At 42.1% G+C, this 20590-nt stretch overlaps 1 pseudogene; it reads right to left on the reverse strand.

Annotated features, from left to right (window-relative positions):
• Positions 1-16513: 16513 nt before the first annotated feature.
• Positions 16514-17462, reverse strand: LOC122706568 (annotated as a pseudogene).
• Positions 17463-20590: the final 3128 nt, after the last annotated feature.

Here is a 20590-nt window from a genome sequence, read left to right on the forward strand (position 1 = left end):
AGACATTACTTTGCCAACAAAGGTCTGTCTAGTCAAGGCTATGGTTTCTCCAGCGGTCATGTATGGATGTGAGAGTTGGACTATAAAGAAAGCTGAGTGCCGAAGAATTGATGCTTTTGAATTGTGATGTTGGAGAAAACTATTGAGAGTCCCTTGGACTGCCAAGAGTTCGAACAAGTCCATCCTAAAGGAGATCAGTCCTGGGTGTTCATTGGAAGGACTGATGCTGAAGCTGAAACTCCAATACTTTGCCTACCTGATGCGAAGAGCTGACTCATTGGAAAAGACCCTGATGCTGGGAAAGATTGAGGGCAGGAGGAGAAGGGGACGACAGAGGATGAGATGGTTGGATGGCATCACTGGCTCAATGGACATGGGTTTGGGTGGACTCCGGGAGTTGGTGATGGACAGGGAGGCCTGGTGCGCTGTGATTCATGGGGTCGCAGATAGTTGGACACGATCGAGACTGAACTGCACTGACCCTGTGTGTGATGTGACCCCCTATGATGTACTGGGGAGGCTGACTTGCTGCAGTCCATCAGTCGCAGAGTTGGACACAACTGAGCGAGTGAACTGAACTGATGATGGAATCATTAATATTTGATTTCCACCCTGGTCTCTCTGTCTTCGTGGTTGAACTCACTGTTGACCTCTTCCTTCATCTGTTTGTATAAAATATCTAATACATTAAGCACATTGCATCTTCCATATAGCTCACACAAATATTTGCCAGTTCTGTGAAACTTTACCCCTTTTTTTGTAAACCAGCTTGTGAAAAATGGTCTAGGTGATTTTTGAATAATATTCAAATAGGTCTTTATCTTACATTTCAATAAAATTTTGTCAGTTTTGATTGACAAGAGAGGAATTTAGGTTTACCTCTGTCAATTTTCTGAAACAGCGTAATTTACCCTCCTCTAGTGTAACTGCATCCAGAATAACTAGATTGCTCTCCTCTAGTATAGTATAACTACAGCCTATAACATTACCCTTGTAGGATTAAGAGAAAGCTCCAGAGGCATCCATACCATGACTACTTTTCCCCATGATTTTCCTAGAGAGAGGTCAGTCTAAGTAATACACAGCTGCTTTGAAAAATACTAATGTCCTGGATTTCTGCTTTTCTTGTGATATTCTTGCCCCATATCTTTGGCTAAGAGATTAATCAATATAGTAAGTTGTGGTCATATTTTTTAGCCTCTGAACATGCATCTTTAAAAGGTTCAATATTCCTATTGTTTCTGTTAAAAATTTGCCGCAAACTTAGTGGTCTATAACAATTCATAATTATTACCTTGTAGGCAAGAAGTGCAAAATGAGTCTTCTGGGGCTTGAGACAAGGAGTGCTCACAGCTCTTTCCTTCTGGAGATGCCAGGAACCATTCACCCTTCTTTTCTTCCTGCTTCTGGAGGCTGCTGGCACTCCCTGACTTGCAGCAGCCTCACTCCAGTCTCTGGTCCATTGTCACATTTTCATCTCCACTGTAACAAATCTCCCCAGCCTGCCTCTTATAAAGACACTTATATTTAGTATTCAGATCATCTTCCTATCTCAAAGTCCTTATCACAGCCGTAAAGTCCCCTTGTAATAGAAGGTCCACTCACAGATTCCAGAGTTTAGAGCCTGAGTGACTTTGGGGGGTATTATTCAGTCTTTCGCAGTTATTCTCTAATTTTGTCCTGAGAAGACTTTTTAAGTATGTATGTCTTTGCATGTATGCATATGTATGTATTTGTGTATTTATATGCTTACACTGTCATGCGTGTATTTATCTATCTTCTTCTTCCACTAAGTTACACTAAGTATTGGACAATGATACTCGTTATGGGGAAATAACCACCCCTGCCCCTCAGGACTTTGCTGCTCTTATAGTCCTCTACTGTTTATGCACTTATTTGAAAATTTTGTCTTCTGTTTGTATCATCTTCTCCATTTAATAAAGAGATGAAATTTGCTACTTTCTTCTATTTCCCACCTTTATTGAGGCATACTATTTTATAGCTTTATTAACTTATAACACTATACAATTTTAATGTGTACAATGGGATGATTCGATACACACATGTATTGGGAAACATTACAATAAAGTTAGTTAACATATCTGTCATCTCATGTAGTTACAAGTGTGTGTGTGGTGAGAGCATTAAGATAAACTCTTCAGAAACTTTCAAGTATACACTAGAGTATTTTTTAACTATAGTCACCATGCTGTACATTAGATCTTCAGAACTTATTGTCTTCTTTTTTCTTCTGTAAAACTTTATTTATTTATTTTAATTGGAGGCTAATTATTTTACAATATTGTAGTGGTTTTTGCCATACATTGACATGAATCAGCCATGGGTGCATACGCATTCCCCATCTTGAACCTCCCTCCCACCTCCCTCCCCATCCCATCCCTCAGGGTCATCCCAGTGTACCAGCCCCAAGCACCTTGTATCATGCATCAAACCTGGACTGGTGAACTTATTGTTTTATAACTGGAAGTTGCACCCTTAGACCAATATCTCCCTGCTTCCCTCACTCCCTAACCCTTGCAAACCACCATTAAACTCTGCTTCTATGAGCTCATTCTTTCTGATTCCACATATAAGTGAGATGACATGGCATTTGTCTTTCTTTGTCTTAGTTTATTTAGCATGTTGCCCTCAAGATTCATCCATGTTGTTGCAAATGGCAGGATTTCCTTCTTTTCTATACCTGAATAATATTATATATTATTATACATACTCATAAAATTCTTAATCCTTTCATTTGTCAATGGACACTTATGATACTTGTATGGTTTCCATATCTTGGCTATTGTGAATAATACTGCAATGAATGTAGGGGGGCAGATATCTCTTCAAGATAAATTGATTTCATTTCCTTTGGATGTGTACTCAAAAGTGAGATTACCAGATCATACGGTAGTTCTATGTTAATTATTATGCATCTTTTTCTATACAGTCACCAACAGTGGACCAAGATTCTGTTTTCTCTTCGCTAGTACGCTAGTAGCAAATTCTTGCTAGCATTTTCTCTCCTCTCTCTCTTTTTTTTTTTTTTTTTGTCTTTTGGTTTAGTTTTTGGATAATAGCCATTCTTAGAAAGGTATTGCTGCTGCTGAGTTGCTTCAGTTGTGTCCGACTCTGAGTGACCCCATAGACGGCAGCCCCCCAGGCTCCTTAATTCCTGGGATTCTCCAAGCAAGAACACTGGAGTGGGTTGCCATTTCCTTCTCCAATGCATGAAAGTGAAAAGTGAAGGTGAAGTAAGTCACTCAGTCATGTCTGACTCTTCACGATCCCATGGACTACAGCCTACGAGGCTCCTCTGTCCATGGGATTTTCCAGGCAAGAGTACTGGAGTGTTTTGCCACTTTCTTCTCCAAAAGGTGTTAGGTGATATTTCATTTTGGTTTAATTTATATTTCCCTAATTATCAGTGATTTTGAACATGTTTTCGTGTATCTTTTGGCTATGTGTATGTTTTCTTTGGAAAGAAGCTGCTTCTCTTCTGGAACCAAAATATCATTATAATTATGTTGTAAATCAAGGTGACTCTGCCTTTTGGCTATGACTTTAATTTTTTCAGTGAGTTAAACATTTCAGAATACTAAATAGTAAGGTCAGTTAAAGAGCAGTTTCATCTTTTAATTTTCTAGAGCCTGCTTATTTCTTTACCAATATATCACTGGATAAGCACCATTTACCATTCACAGTACTTCTAAATCTTTCACATGTGAAATGTCTAAATGGTTTTGGATTTACACCAGAGATTTATGTCACATGGTCTAAACAAGAAAACTAAATATGAAGACAGGTTGTTTTATCCACTCCAAACTCTTAACATCAAAAGGTAATTGCTTCCTAGAAAAAGATATTTTGATACTTTTAATGATCTCCCTTGGGGAAGAAATAAAGAACACTGAAATTTTCAATTGTGACTTTTCTTTCCCGTTGAAGCACTGAGAGGTCGATCTAAATAATAATAATAATAATAATAATAATAATAATAATAATAATACAACATTTGCTTACTTATTTTTCCTAGAACACTACATCACAGACGAAAGATCCTTTCATAACCTCCTGGCAGTTCAGTTCATTTGCTCAGTCGTGTCCGACTCTTGGCGACCCCATGAACCACAGCACGCCAGGGCCTCCCTGTCCATCACCAGCTCCTGGAGTTCACCCAAGCCCATGTCAATCGAGTCAGTGATGCCATCCAATGATCTCATCCTCTGTCGTCCCCTTCTCCTCCTGCCCTCAATCTTTCCCAGCATCAGGGTCTTTTCAAATGAGTCCGCTCTTCACATCAGGTGGGCAAAGTATTCGAGTTTCAGCTTCAACATCAGTCCTTCCAATGAACACCCAGAACTGATCTCCTTTAGGATGGCAGTTCATTCCTCTCTTATTCTTTGGTGATTAACTTCATCTATAATTTGGTCATTTTCACTCCCATGATATTGTTTATTTTTTACCTATGTGAATCAAGATATATACTATTCACTATACTTTTGAATATAAATAAGACTGAAGGATATTTGTGCTAACTGGTATATTTTTCTAATGCAATAATTTTAATTTATACCGTATTTAATTGTGTGACTATACCATTTTTTAAATGTCCATTAAGGCTATTTCTATTTTTTGTTATTGCAATCTATATGCAGCTGAATGTTTTTGCACATCTTTTTGTGCATATGTATTTGAGTTTCTCCAGAGCAGTGATTTGCTATGATTTTTCATGTGATGACATACACAGAAAAAAAAAAATACTTATTGGATGCATAAGGAAAAACCGAAGATGATTTGTTTTACATATTTTCTCAGTTTTATCACCTCTTTACTGTATTTTCCTAATTATTTTGTCATAGATGTTATAATATTGATATTTAGTAGATACTGATTGTAGATATTGACCTTCAGCTTCTTAAATATATTTAATTTTTTCCTCTCATTCTGAGGTTTCTTTTTAATGTTTCCATGTGCTTCAATAGAACATACTTTAATTCTAACATGGTGCATTTATTTTGATTTTTAATATTTACCTATTCTGATTTCATAGTTTGTTCATTACCTTAAGAGAGATCAACTTTTATAAGAAATTTTAATTGAAATATTAGCATAACAAGTCAGTATAATTGCTTAAAGGGAGATTTTCACAGACTTTCTACAGGGTATTTACATATTTCAGACACTTTTTCTTGTGAATCATACATGATTTTTCTGGAACCCAAATATTTTTGAGGTGCTATACTTCAGGAATATGAGTAGCACTATTTTCAAGCTTTCCAATGAGCACAATTATCACTCGGTAGGTACCCCAAAGCAGTTTAGCTAGAAATACGTGTAATGATCCAGTATCATTCTGACTTTTAATCCAAGTTATAAACAAATTTCTCTGATTGTGGTGGACCAGAATCCACCTAATCAGGGATATTATTTATCAATTATATCTAGCACTCTACAAGTTTGAATTTCTGCATCCAAGTAATTCAAATGAACTAATAATACCTAAACTGTTAACTACATTACTGAATAGACTCTTCAGATGTTCTGAAATCTGTATTTGCTTAGAAAGGGCAAGATCCCTAAATTGAACATGATCAGTTTTAATAAACTACATTCAAGGCCTAATTATGAGACACTTTTGATAATGGAAGTGTCATTTCTGTGGTTCTGAAAACTGCAAGAGTCAAATGTTTATAGAATATGCAACTACAACTAAATACTTAAAATTAGACAAATATATATATATATATTCCAAGGTACAGTACTCAGCAATAGAAGCATTTATATAAGTATGGTTATTTTTTATCTTTGAGTGTATTATACATGTTATTTTACCTTTTTAAATTTCATGTGACAACTATATTCATTAAAGAGACATCACCTAGGTGAAGTGCTAGTCACTTAGTCGTGTCCATCTCTTTGTGACCCCATGGACTGTAGCCAGGCTACTCTGTCCATGGGATTCTCCAGACAAGCGTACTGGAGTGAGTTGCCATTTCCTTCTCCAAGGGATCTTCCCAACCCAGGGATTGAACCTGGGTCTTCTGCATTGCAGGAGGATTCTTTACTATCTGAGCCAGCAGGTAAGCTCCCTTACCTAGGTGAGCACAGTACTAATTATTATGAATTTAGTCAAAATTTTTCATTTCTTTTCATCTTTTATTCATCTGTCAAGTATTCATTGAAGGCCAAACATGTCTATAGGTAATTTTTTAGGCATTAGAGATATAAGATACAATAATAATACCAGAAATGTCTGCTCTCTTGGAGTGTATGCAGGGAGAAGGAAATAAGAGACAAATAAATTGTTGCATATATTAAACATATCATCTATTTCTAGGAAAAAATATAAATCAGGTTAAGGGAATAAGGAGTGATTATCTCATTATATTAGGTTTTCAGAAAGGAACTTTCTTGGAAGGTGATAGTTGAATAGGCACATACATGATTTCATGGAAATGTATTTATTAATGCTGGATTGAGCGCTAAGATATTTTGGAGTCTATTAACTTCTTTACAAGGTGTTTTATGTTTTTGTATTTCAAGTATTATATCAGTGAGTATATCTGTATGTATACTGTATGTCAATGAGTTCAGTGTCAGGACTAACATAGTATAAAAGAGACTGTACTTGAACAATTATTTATGAGAATTTGGAACTGAGCATACCATAGAGGGGCTTCCCAGGAGGCGCTAGTGGTAAGGTACCTGCAGGAGACCTAAGCGACTCGGGTTCAATCCCTGCATCCAGAAGATCCCCTGGAGGATTGCAAGGCGACCCACTCCAATATTCTTGTATAGAGAATCCTATGGGCAGATGAGCCTGGCAGCTACAGTTCAGGGTCTCAAAGAGTCAGACACTAGTGAAGTGACTTAGCACACAGCATGCACATGCTATAGAGAGAAAGGATGATGATGTGTGGAAGGCACAGGTAGACAGGACTCTGTGATGCCCACAGGTGGGACGTATCTTTAAAATAGTGACAGAAGTGAAAGCTAGGAGATGATGACTCTTGAGTTTTCTTAATTCATTGAATTGGCTAAAGTAAAACAAGATCCAAAAGGGCAGCAGAATATTCATATCAACCATGTTAACTATGATGGACTCACAGTAGTCAATACAACTGAAAGGATGAGTGCAAGAAATAGTCTATGCTCAGCTGTAGCATCAGCCAGGAGGATGGAACACAGCTTCTGGGGCACAACAGCTGTGTAAGTGCAGGTTTACAAACAGCCAGGAAGCAGTTATGTACCAACAATACTAAAAATGAGCTTTTTTACTTTTTTAAAGAATTGTGTGTGGTTTAGGAGGAAAGAGAGAGAAGCGGAATTCACATACCCTCCTTCCCTGTGTGTCTCTGTGTATCTTTTTCTGTCTCTTATAAAGACACTCATTGAATTTTGGGTTCACCTTAAGCTCATCTTGACGCTCACATTAATTACATCTGCAAAGATCTTATTTTCAAACAAGGTGACATTCTGAGTTCTGGGTGACATGGATATTTGGGGGACAATATTCACCCACAGTGCTTCCATGGTGGCTCAGAAGGTAAAGAATCTCCCTGAAATGCAGGAAACCTGAAGGAGTCTTTTGGGCCTAGAAAAGAGAACAACAGTCTCAAAGGCCCCTTGCTGAATCATCTAACTTCGGAGAAAACAAAGCATAACTTTAGTTCCATCCTGATGCTCCAGGCCAGCTGCATCTATCTGGGACTTATCACCCCCTGTCCAGAAACCTACCACCCCCTACACCCACCCAGAAGACTTATCACCCCCTGCCCAACTACAAGTGTCATCTCAACAAAAGAATACTCAAAATATCCCACTTGATTGATGTTTCCCTTATTGCTTCCACAAACCTCCCTATAAGTATGAAGCCTCCCTGATCCCTTTCGGCGCTCAGCCTGGTCATTAGGCCGACTGTCGCCCCTCCTTGCCTGAATAAAAGTAACCTACTTCTGTTGAGGTAGTCTTTCCTTTTCTGCCTCGCCGGAACTGTACCTTACATTTTTGGTGCCGAAACCCGGGAGGGGGCGAGGCACTCATCTCACTCTCTCTCACTCTCCCTCCCTCTCACTGTTTTCCCCTTTTCCCCGGAGTCTGGGAGCGCAAACATCCTCCGAGCTCACTTCTCTGCCAGGGCTCTTAAGTTCCCCTCAGGGACGCCTAGTGCCTTCGTGAGCGGTGCAAGTCTTGTGCTAAGACTTTATTGATGATTTGCATACCCCCAGGCCTCGGCTTTACCCCCTTTTCTCTCTCTCTCTGACGACCTCCAGAATAGGGACCTCTTGCCATTCGACCGCTCTACATGCAACACTCCACTCCAGCCGGCCCCTAGATTAAGGTAAGATCCGATCCGGACGGAGTTCTAGAGGCGCCCTAGAATTCAGTCCTCTCTGGGTCCCAGGGACCCCCGGCCCAGGACCACTCTGTGGGCGACGGTGGGGGACGCTCCACCTCGACACAGAGCTCTCTTCTCATAACTCCTATTGCGACTGCGGGTGACGACTCAATAGGAGCCTCTGCTTGCCTTTTAATTATGGGGTCTGGCCACTCTGTCCCAAAAGATTCCCCTCTGGCCTGTGTTCTCAAAAATCTCAAACCACTCTCACTCACTGAACTCAAAGCTAACCGCTTAAAGCAACTCTGTACACAGATTTGGCCTCAATATCAATTAGACAATCAAGATCGCTGGCCTGAGGTCGGCACATTTGACTTTAACATTCTCCAAAATCTCACTGACTTCCTTAAACGGAATGGCAAGTGGTGGGAGATCCCCTATGCCCAAGCCTTTTGGGCCCTTCGGAGCAGGCCCTCCCTATGCCAGGGCTGCTCCACCCACGAGGTCCTTCTATGCACCTTGCCTCCCAAGCAAAAGGGCTCTTCTTCCTCAACTAACCGCAGACCGCAACCTTCTGCACCCCCAGAGTTCGACCCCGCGGACGAACCCCCTCCCTACTCGCCACCCCGCCGCCCCTCTCCTTCCCCTTCATCCAACTCACCTACTGGCACTGAAACCTCTCCTGACTCCCCCTCAGCCCGGCTACCCCATCTCCCCAACTCCCCCTCCCCTCTTCCTTCCCCCCCTGCCACACGGTCACGTACCCAGCACATATTTCCCCTAAGAGAGGTCGCAGGACCAGAGGGCCCCACCCGAGTCCATGTGCCATTTTCATTGTCAGATATGAGCCAGATAGAAAAAAAGTTAGGATCATTTTCTGAAAATCCTACCAGATACAGAAAAGAATTCCTGAGACTCTCCCAGGCCTATAACCTCACATGGAGTGACGTATATTATATCCTAAATGCCACTCTCACCCCAGATGAAAAAGACCGTATCTGGCAAGCGACAAAAGCCCATGCTGATCATTTACATAACCAAGACCAGGACAGCCCAGTTGCTGATGAGGCTGTGCCTCAGTTAGATCCCCACTGGACTTACCAGCCCGGTGACCCAGGTATCAGGAGACTCAATCATATGATCACCTGCATTCTAGAAGGAATGCAGAAAAATACTCATATCCATGTCAATTATGATAGAGTCAGGGAAGTCACCCAAGGGGCAGACAAAAATCCAGCCTTATTCTTGGCATGCCTCGCAGAGGCAGTCCAAAAGTATACCAACCTAGATATCACTACCCCTGCTGGGTTACTGTACCTTCATGTTCAGTTCATCAGCCAATCTGCCCCTGACATCAGACGCAAGCTTCGCCAACTAGAAAAGGGCCCTGAGACCCCCCAGAGAGACCTTCTAGAAGTAGCCTTCAAGGTGTTCAATAATAGAGAGGAGGAGGCTAAGAGAGAAAAAGAACGTGAGAGAAAAGCTAAATATGCCCTTTTGGCAGCAGCAATTAAAGAAAGAAATCAGCCTGGCCCAAGTCATCCCAGAACGGGTCTTAAGACTCCCCCCAGACCCTGCTTCCGATGCAACCAGTCAGGACACTGGGCAAAGGCATGCCCAAACCCGCGGCCCCCGACAAAAGCATGCCCAACCTATGGCCAATGGAGACACTGGAAGATAGACTGTCCCTGAGAGTGCCCTGGCACCCCTGGGGAGGTCCCCACCTCCCAAACCTGGAGAGTGAAATGTCCACAGGGACGCCCTGGCGCATCTGAGGAGATCCCCACTTCTCCCCAGAACCCCAGCCCAACTCTACAAGAATTGTTCCAATGATGGGGCCCGGGTTCCAGCCCCCCGGCCTGTGTCTTGAACACGAGCTCGGAACTTAGGGTAGATGGGGTAGTGGCCGGAAAAAAGACCTCTTTTATAATAAACACTGGAGCCACTTTCTCTCTCTTAACTTCCTACTCTGGCCCAACTCAAGACTCAGAAATCACAATCAAGGGGGTCTCTGGAGTTCCCCTAAGGCCAAAAATCAGCCCTCCATTACTCTGTCAATTTAGAAAATCAACCCTTATACACTCATTCCTTATAATGCCTCAGTGCCCAATGGCACTTCTAGGGAGAGATTTGTTATCCAAATTGGGGGTCTTTATTACCATATCCTCCCTCGATACAGTCTCTATATTCTGCATGCAAATGTCACCTGGACAGTCCCTATCCCTCACCCCTGACCTTCCCTTGGATCTACCTGCCTTAGACCCCCAAGTCTGGGACACTGATCACCCCTCAATAGCCAAACATCATCCCCCAGTCCACATTACCCTAAAAGACCCCTCGACTATAATCACCCAACAACAGTATTCTCTCACCCCAGAGGTCCACAAGGGACTTAAGCCTATCATAGACCGTCTTCTTCAAGCCTCTATCCTAATTCCTACCCATTCACCACACAACACCCCTATTCTGGCAGTAAAAAAGGGACCAAACTCTTAGAGATTGGTCCAGGACCTGAGAAAAATCAATGAGGCTATTATGCCGACATTCCCAGTAGTCCCTAACCCTTACACCCTTCTGTCCACCATACCCCCGACTGCAACCCACTTCACAGTATTAGATCTCAAAGACGCTTTTTTCACCATCCCCCTCCACCCCCTCTCCCAACCTCTTTTCGCCTTCACCTGGCAAGACCCCGAGACTCATTTCCCAACAGCTAACATAGACAGTTCTCCCCCAGGAGTTCAGAGACAGTCCTCACTTTTTTAGACAGGCTTTACAAAAAGACCTACAGACTCTCAACCTAGCCCCGAGTCATCTCCTCCAATACATAGATGACCTCCTCCTTTATAGCTCAACCCGAAAACTCTGCCTCCAACATACTGCCAAACTCCTTGAGGCCTTGGGATCCTGGGGTTATCAGGTATCCCAATCTAAGGCCCAAATAGTCCAAACAAAAGTCACCTACCTGGGACTTTCCATATCCCATCAACAAAAAACTATTCCCCCAGATAGAATCCAGGCCTTAATTAACTGTCCACTTCCAAAAACAAAAAGAGAACTCCTGTCTATCCTCGGCCTCCTAAATTTTTTCCGTATCTTGATCCCCAACTTCTCCCTCATTGCAAAGCCACTCTATGAGGCAACTAAATGATGTCTAGATGAGCCCCTCTTTAATCGTTCCTCGCTGGCCAATCCTCTTCACCAACTCACCCAGAGCCTCCTCCGAGTGCCAACTCTCCACCTGCCAGATCACACCAGACCATTCTTTCTCTTTGCACATTCCAACCAAGGACAGGCCCTGGGGCTTCTATGTCAGCGGGCTGGAGACAGCTGGGCTCCCACAGCCTATCTATCAAAACAACTGGACATGGTGACCAAGGGGTGGCCTCCCTGCATACAGGCCATGGTTGCTATCGCAGCCCTCGTACCCGAAGCAAATAAACTCTCTAGACGTGCCCCTTTAACAGTCTGTTCTCCACACACCTTCCGAGACTTGCTGTCACATGGGGCTTTCCTCTCCCTTCCCCCTTCCAGGGTACAGGTCCTACATGCCTTTCTCCTCGACCCTCAGCTCTCATTCTCCCCCTGCTCTCCCCTTGACCCCGCCAGCTTATTACCTATGTCCTCTACAACAGACCCCCTCCTGCATAGCTGCAGCCTAACAGTAGATCTTACCCAAAACCCCTTCCAACATGTAACAGATCAGCCCATCCTAGACCCAGACACCCCACACTGGTTCGTTGATGGCAGCTCTCAAAAATCCCCACCGTTTGCAGCAGGATATGCCATCATCCAGGGGGACCTTCGTCACAATCATAAAACACAGACAACTGAAGCTTCACCACTGCCACCTCACACCACCTCCCAACAGGCAGAACTGATAGCTCTCACCAGAGCTTTAACTCTGGCTAAAAATCTAAGGGTTAACATCCACACAGACTCCAAATATGCCTATAACATACTTCACTCAAACATCCTAATATGGAGAGAAAGAGGTTTCCTAGCCCAAAAGGGATCCCCTATTATTAATTCAGACCTGATTCACAAACTTCTAGAGGCAGCACTCTTACCAAACAAAGCCGCTGTCCTCCACTGTAGGGGACATCAAAAGGGAAGTCTCATATCAGCCTACAACAATGCTGCAGACCAGAAGGCAAAGGAGATAGCACTGTCCCATCCTTCCCTCCAGTCCCCTGTCATCTTATCTTTGACTCCACCCGACCCTCCCACCACCAGAAAAATCCTCTCTTATCTACACTCACTTTTTCATCCCTCATCCAAGACACTCCAACAGTTCCTCCGTAACCACTTCCCCATATCCAATGCTGACCAACAATATTTAGATAACCTTACCCGCTCCTGTCAAACATGTCAACGTACTAACCCCAATTCCAACCTTAAACCGACATCCTTTCCAACCCATCAAATGCGAGGCAGCCTCCCAGCACAAGATTGGCAGATAGACTTTACTCATATGGCCCGGGTCCAGAGAGTCAGATACCTACTAGTCCTTATAGACACATTTTCGGGATGGGTAGGAGCATTTCCCACTACAAACAAAAGAGCCCACACAGTGGCCCAAATTCTCCTCACAGAAATTATCCCCAGGTTTGGGCTGCCTTCATCCCTACAGTCTGATAATGGCCCAGAATTTACATCCAAGGTCACCCAACAACTTGTCCAATTCTTACAGATACCCTGGAAATTTCACATTCCATACCGTCCCCAGTCCTCAGAAAAGGTAGAAAGGATGAATAGAATAATCAAAGAAACCCTTACCAAATTAACCCTCGAGGTACATCTGGATTGGACTAAACTTTTACCAACTGTTCTCCTCAGAATACGGGCTTTGCCCAGAAAGCCCCTGGGGCTGAGCCCCTTTGAGGTGATGTATGGAAGGCCCATGCTCCCTCCTGGACTCCCCCCCGAACCTCCTCCCATACCAAGCTTCCTACACTCCCCTCTGCTGGCGCAACTCCGCAATGACCTCTGGAGATACGTCAACCACAATCTGCCTGCCCCTGACCCCCAAGCCTCTCTGCCCCCTATACAAATTGGGGACATGGTCTATCTGTCTGATAATCCCCAGGGTGACCTAACCCCAAAGTGGCAGGGACCATTCAAAGTCATCCTCCTTACCCCAACTGCAGCTAAACTCGAAAAGGTCACCTCCTGGGTACACCTCTCTCGTCTAAAACGGGTCACCTCTAATCCTGCGCTGTCCTCCTTAAATGACACCTATCAGGTCTCCCTCACAGGACCCACCTCCTTAAAATTCACCCGGCGACAACCCCTGTCAACCATCGGAGAGGACATTGAATGACCTGGACTCTCTTCAACCTACAACTGTTCCTGACCCAACTACTACAAGACCTCTGGATCAGCGCCCCGACAGGAACCTCCTTGAAAGACCTGACTACACTGGTGTCTCAACTGTGGCTCCAGAGAACCTTCTACAACCTGACTCCAGAAGAAATTGATTTCTTTACTCTCATTCTCTACATCATTCTACATCCTAATGAGCACTGTTCCTCCTCAGATTCAAACAACCACCAACTTGGGGCCTTCTGCTCCTCACCCTGACTGGCCTCTCCCTGTCTCTCTAACCATAACTGCACTCCTAATCTTAATCCTTGCTATAGGCCTAGTAACTGTCTCCCCTCAGGACTGGCCACCTATCCTTCGTCTTTCCGTGGGTATCGCCTACGTTGTTAGCTGTGTTCTACTCCTTGGGTGCTATTTTCTCTGTACTGCCTAACCAACAGCCCCATGGCTCCTCTGCTCCTTATCCTTGCTGCACTCCCCAGCCTTCTGGCTACTCCCTGCCCCTGCTCAGACATTTATTCCTACGTACATTCCTCATGTTATAATACAGCTCCAAAACCATGCACCATGAACCTCGGGGGTGGGAAGTCCAAATCCCTACTCACTGTCAAAGTACAAAAGAGAGGGAGTTTCGTGAGTACCTGCCATAAGCCAAATGGAAAAAACATATGTTTTTATCCCATTACTCACTGGGGGTACTCAGACGGAGGTGGGGTACTAGATCAAAATCGGGAAAAAAAACAAGAACAAGTTATAAAGAACATAATTTCCCAGTTACAGGCGACCCCTGAGCCTTACAAACGCCTAGACCTCCTTTCCCAATTACGGCCTCTCCTAAAACCTCCCTCTGGCAACCAACACCTTACCCGCCTTCTCAACTCTTCCTTCCAATTCTTCCAGTACACACAACACACATCCCAGTGCTAGATATGCATGTCACTGTCTCCCTCACCACACATAGCAATTCCCTTACCCTCAACCTGGCTGTCACAGGACAACTATACCTCCCCTTCCCAACAGAAAACTACACCACTCATTGGGCCAGTCTCTGACAATGTCCTACTCTCAGCCTCTTCAAACCTAACCTGTATTAACTACTCTAGTCCCAACTACACTGGTCTTACAAACTCGCCTCCCTCCTTCTGCTCCACTTGGGTTCTGTGGAACAGCACAAATAATTGCACCAATCCAGGAATCTTCATTCTCTGTGGGACCTATGCATATTCATGCCTCCCCTTAGACCCCCCTAGACCCTGCATCTTGGTCTTCCTGACCCCAGGCCTAACATTCCTCAAAGAGAAAGAGATAGAACAAATAGTTTACCCCCCAAAAAAACTTTCCCACAGAAAAAGACGAGCTGTCATAGCCCCCCTCCTGATTGAGACTGGCATAGCAGCAGCCCTAGGCACCAGGATTGGAGGCATCTCGACCTCTACCCATTTCTATTACAAGCTGTCCCAAGAACTTAATGAAGACATGGAGCAGGTAATAGAGTCCTTCGTTTCAATCCAAAAACAAATTAACTCATTAGCTTCTGTGGCCCTACAAAATAGGAGAGCCCTAGACCTTCTCACCGCAGAAAAGGGGGGGACCTGCCTTTTCCTAGGAGAGGACTGCTGCTATTTTGTTAATAAAACAGGCATAGTCCAGGGCCGAGTCAAAAAACTTAGAGACAGAATTGAACGCCGCAGGAAAGAGTTACAAAACCTTTACATTTCCCAAAACCTGTTCCAACAGATACTCCCTTGGTTGCTCCCTTTCCTGGGACCATTGGTACTTATCATTCTATTCCTCTTATTTGGACCCTGTCTCTTTAATCTCTTTCAAAGGTTTCTCCAAGAACGGATTCGGGCCATCTCTCGAGATCAGGTCAAGACCATTCTTCTTCTCGAGAGCCTCACCTCAAGCTCAGAAAAAGGAGACTGTGGGCCCTAGGACGATCCTCCATTCCAGACCCAAAACCGTCGCCCCTATCCAGCAGGAAGTAGCCAGAGAGATACGGCGCCCTTTTTCCCTTTTTCTTATGATTTCAGGGTCTGAAATGAAGGAGTCTTTTGGGCCTAGAAAAGAGAACAACAGTCTCAAAGGCCCCTTGCTGAATCATCTAACTTCGGAGAAAACAAAGCATAGCTTTAGTTCCATCCTGATGCTCCAGGCCAGCTGCATCTATCTGGGACTTATAACCCCCTGTCCAGAAACCTACCACCCCCTACACCCGCCCAGAAGACTTATCACCCCCTGCCCAACTACAAGTGTCATCTCAACAAAAGAATACTCAAAATATCCCACTTGATTGATGTTTCCCTTATTGCTTCCACAAACCTCCCTATAAGTATGAAGCCTCCCTGATCCCTTTCGGCGCTCAGCCTGGTCATTAGGCCGACTGTCGCCCCTCCTTGCCTGAATAAAGGTAACCTACTTCTGTTGAGGTCGTCTTTCCTTTTCTGCCTCGCCGGAACTGTACCTTACAAAACCCAGGTTCAAACCCTGGGTCAGGAAGATCCCCTGGAGAAGGCAATGGCTACCCACTCCATTATTCTTTTCTGAAGAGTTCCATGGACAGAGGAACCTGGCAGGCTATAGTCCATGGGGTGGCATAGAGTCAGACGTGACTGAACAACCCACATTTTCACTTTTCATACACCCACAACACACATCATTTTACACACGATATACAGTTATTTTATTTGACATTGAACTGAACAGAAACTAAAAGATCAAAAAGCCAATTTATGACTTTACGTTTATGATCTAATGAATTGACTACATAATTTGAGTCATCATGTCTACAAGAAGATTTAATCAACACTATGTAATAGATAAAATTTCTTTGGGACATACAGATCTTCAACCAAATTGTATTAAGTGATTAATTAATTTCCTGACACTCTCTTTCACATCTTTGTTCCTGAGGCTATAGATCAGAGGGTTCAGCATGGGACTCACCACTGTATAAAATACAGAACCTACTTTGACCATGAGCCATGAGTTTTTGGAGCTGGGTACACAATAAAGGAACAGGACAGTCCCATGGAATGTGGTGATGGCAGTCAGATGGGAGGCACAAGTAGAGAAGGTTTTTGGTGAATCCCAGGAGAGGGCATGTTTATGATAGTGACAAAAATGGAAATATAAGTAGTGAGGATAATTACCAGGCTGCTGGTAATTGAATATGGCGATGGCAAAACAGAGCACTTGGCTGATGAAGGGATCAGAGCAGGAGACGGAGACAATGACAGAGTGCTCACAGAGGAAATTATTTATGATGTTAGACCCACAGAAGGATAATGTCTGGAGAAAATAGGTGAGTGTCAGGGAAGAGACTACACCCCACATGTAGGGACAGGCCACTAACGATGCACAGAGCTTTGGGGACATGACCACTGTGTAGAGTGGAGGCTTACAAATGGCCACAAATTGGTGATAGGCCATCGCTGTCAACATGAATGCCTCTGCCACTGAAAACATACAAGCCGAGAAGAATTGCATGATGCATCCCATGAAAGAGATGGTTCTGTCTTCCACAACCAAATTCTCCAAGAGTTTGGGTGTAACTGTGGTGGAATAGAAGAAATCAACAAATGACAAGTGACTGAGAAAAAAGCACATGGGGATGTGGAGTTTGGGACTGATCCTGATGATGGTGATCATGCCCAGGTTCCCCACCACGGTGACGGCATAGACGGTGAGGAAAATCAGGAACAAGGGAACCTGGAGGTCGGGATATTCTGAGACACCCAAGACGCCCAAGGGTGAACGTGGCTCTGGCAGTCTCATTTCCTTCAGCAAACCACATAATTGTTGTTGGAGAAAATCTAAAATAGTGATAATAAAATGATAACAATGATAATGATGACAGTCCATGGATATGATATTTATTGTGTGTCAGACATTGTGTTAAAATATTGCTACATTAGTTTTGACCACTAAATAAGACATGAATTTCAAAACAAGCAGTCTCATGTTTTACAAAAGGAAATGGAAGCATATATGAGCTAAGAAACTTGTTTGAATTAACACAGCCTGCTGGTGATGAGTTAGATTTGAAGTGACCATGAGTGACAGAAATTGAATTTAGTTTAGAGTCAGAGAGAAATATTTTCTATAGTGTCATAGAAAAATATGTTTTTCACAGTTCCATCATTCTGAAGGTCTGTGCCATTTAATGGGAGTAACATAGCAATAAATGAAAACATAGCACTCAAATTTATTTTAAAAAGCAGGAGGAGTAATGTTTTTAGAGGCAGTTGTACTTCTATCATTATGTTCAAACTGAAGATCATCGAAAAGGCAGAGGTCATGAGTCACCACAAGAATTTTCACATTTTGAAAAACATAAATGGACATTGAGAGAAATAAAGCTCTATCTTCAAGTTTTCCAGTGATTCCAGTCTGATGCTAAGATTATTGGCTTTGTGTTCAATGCAGCAACCCAGTAAAGTAATGGAGTTGTATTATAATTTGTGGCACCCTCACTTTTGTTTTCTTTCCTATCTCACTGTTTATCATTTGTCTCACATAGTGCCACTGATGCTCTCAGTATAGTCTTTTAAATTCTTTGATCAATATCTCTTAACTTGCTATCAATATTTTCAATCCAATACATTTATTAGGAATATTATAGTATTAAATGCTTATAGAATATCTGAATTATAGAGTAACTTAAAATATATTTTGCTCAACTCTTCCATATTCTATACTGTTTCTCAAGAAAATCAGAAAATACAGTAATAAACACAAGGTTACATTATGACCCACAAAACTTCTGGTGACAGGAATATTGAGTTTGATTAAAACCACAGGTGAAAAAATAAAATAAAATAAAATAAAATAAAATAAAAAACAGGTGATAATCTTGCTTTGAGTTATACAATTATTTGTATACATTATTTTGAGAAAGCAAAAGCATCTTGTACTGGTAAGCAGTTTATAGCAACAGAAGTATATTTATTTAGCAAATATTTTAAAATAAATTAACCAATAACAAGCACACATCTGAAATATTCAGATTAATAAAGGGACTATTAGTTCAACTCTCATAAACACGGATGCAATTTTAGTTTTGTCTGACCATGTGAAGGGAGAAATAATTCATTATTTCTTGAATAGCTTTGTGGTACTTTTGACACTCAAAAAATATATTTCCTATATGCAGAAAAGGGAATGGGTGGGGAGTGGAGAAGAGTTAGTGACAGACAGACTAGCTCAATGAAAGAAGCAAGGAGTTGGAAACATAGATTTAAATTCAGTTGCAAGCTTTGGCATTTACTGTATGATCTTTAGTGAATCACTCAGATTTTATGAGTCTCAATTTCTTTATCAGTAATAGTGACATGATAATATATATTTTATAGATGTATAAGTATTAAGTTAGAAAATGACATTAATATAATTAGCACAAAGTCTGACAGTTGTGGAGTTCAAAATAGATAGGTTTTCCCACCTTCATCTCTTTTAATTATTAATACTCTGAATAATTGGTATTATTTTTAAACACATATTATTTTAAACAATCTAAGAAACAGGTCAAGGTCCAAAGTTGGCAGTAACAAAACTGCAGAAACAATTTGTGATGTCGAAGAATAGCTCAACTTTTTTTTTGTTTTTTTCTGAATTTCCTCTTGGCCCTGTTCATGTTAATTCATCAATCACTGTCCTTCAATAAATTGTCTCTGTTTACCCTTTGTTTTCTCTTTATTATCTGACTCTTACTAATCATCCAATTTTAATCTCATGGATCACCTAGGCTCAGCCAACTTCCCTGTAGTGGTGCTACCCTGCACTGTGAGAAAATTAATTTCTTCTTTTCTTGATTACTGTATCTGTTATGACAGTTTCTGACTCTTAAAAACTTTAATTTCTCCTTATTAACTAATTTATCAAGTCTAAATTTCTCTGCTCAGTTTTACATAAAGCCTTATCCTAACTATATTCTTCAATTTTCAACCTTCTTTAATTAAGTCAGTATTCTCAGAATATAATGCTTGTAATTTCCTCTTTTTCTTACATATTGATGCAGCACTTGAACAATATAAAAAACATTTCATGCAAATTGCTATCATAAGGACACTTTTCCTTTTTACTTCAACCATATTTCCTACACCCTTGACATGCTGGTGGACATTACTGTCAGAAAAATGGAATTGTATATTATGGTGTTCATTATTATTGTATACATATGATTCTTACCTTCTTTTAACTCAATTTTGAGGTGTTGAGGAATTATCAGGCATTATAATATTTTTAAAAATTTCATTGTGATTATTCTGCTAAGCACAATGTGGATATCCTCAGAGCAAAAATCAGGATGATACCCCAGTGAAGGGGGAGGAGATCAAAGCTCAGTCTTCAGGAAAATGGACTCAGGAGACATCACCACACAAAGACTGACAAACAGTGTCCACTGCTTTAGAGGTTTCAGGATCTCAGAGTTCCCCAAAGGAGAGAAAAGAAACATGATAGAAAATCCCACCTGAAACCAACTCACCTGAAGATCCTGTTTCTACTACTAATTGTCTCCAGGGGAGCTCCCACTCTGAATTCAAATATCATGTAAAATATTAAGGAGTTGGTCAATGTAGCAGGAGCCCACAAAAATTTAATGGGACTGGAATATAATTCTTTCTTAATATCCAGAAAAACTCAGAGAAAGGAAGAGACAGAGGGAGAGAGAAAGAGAGAGAGATTTGGAAGCTGAATCTGAGTCCTATGAACAAAATGTAGGGCTTATGTATGCTTCCATGACCTAGGGATTTAGACCCCAGAGAGCCTTTCTTGAGCTATTTCTTTTTATATCCCACATCCAGAAATTAGCTTGAATGCTTTTCTATGTGGCAATTTGCAAGAAGGCAATTTCTTCTAAATCACTGGAGATAGTGACTCAATAGACTCTTTCATGGATTTCTTTAAGAAATAATTATAGGA

This window comes from Cervus elaphus, chromosome 2 (assembly GCF_910594005.1).
Source record: "Cervus elaphus chromosome 2, mCerEla1.1, whole genome shotgun sequence".
Taxonomy (NCBI): domain Eukaryota; kingdom Metazoa; phylum Chordata; class Mammalia; order Artiodactyla; family Cervidae; genus Cervus; species Cervus elaphus.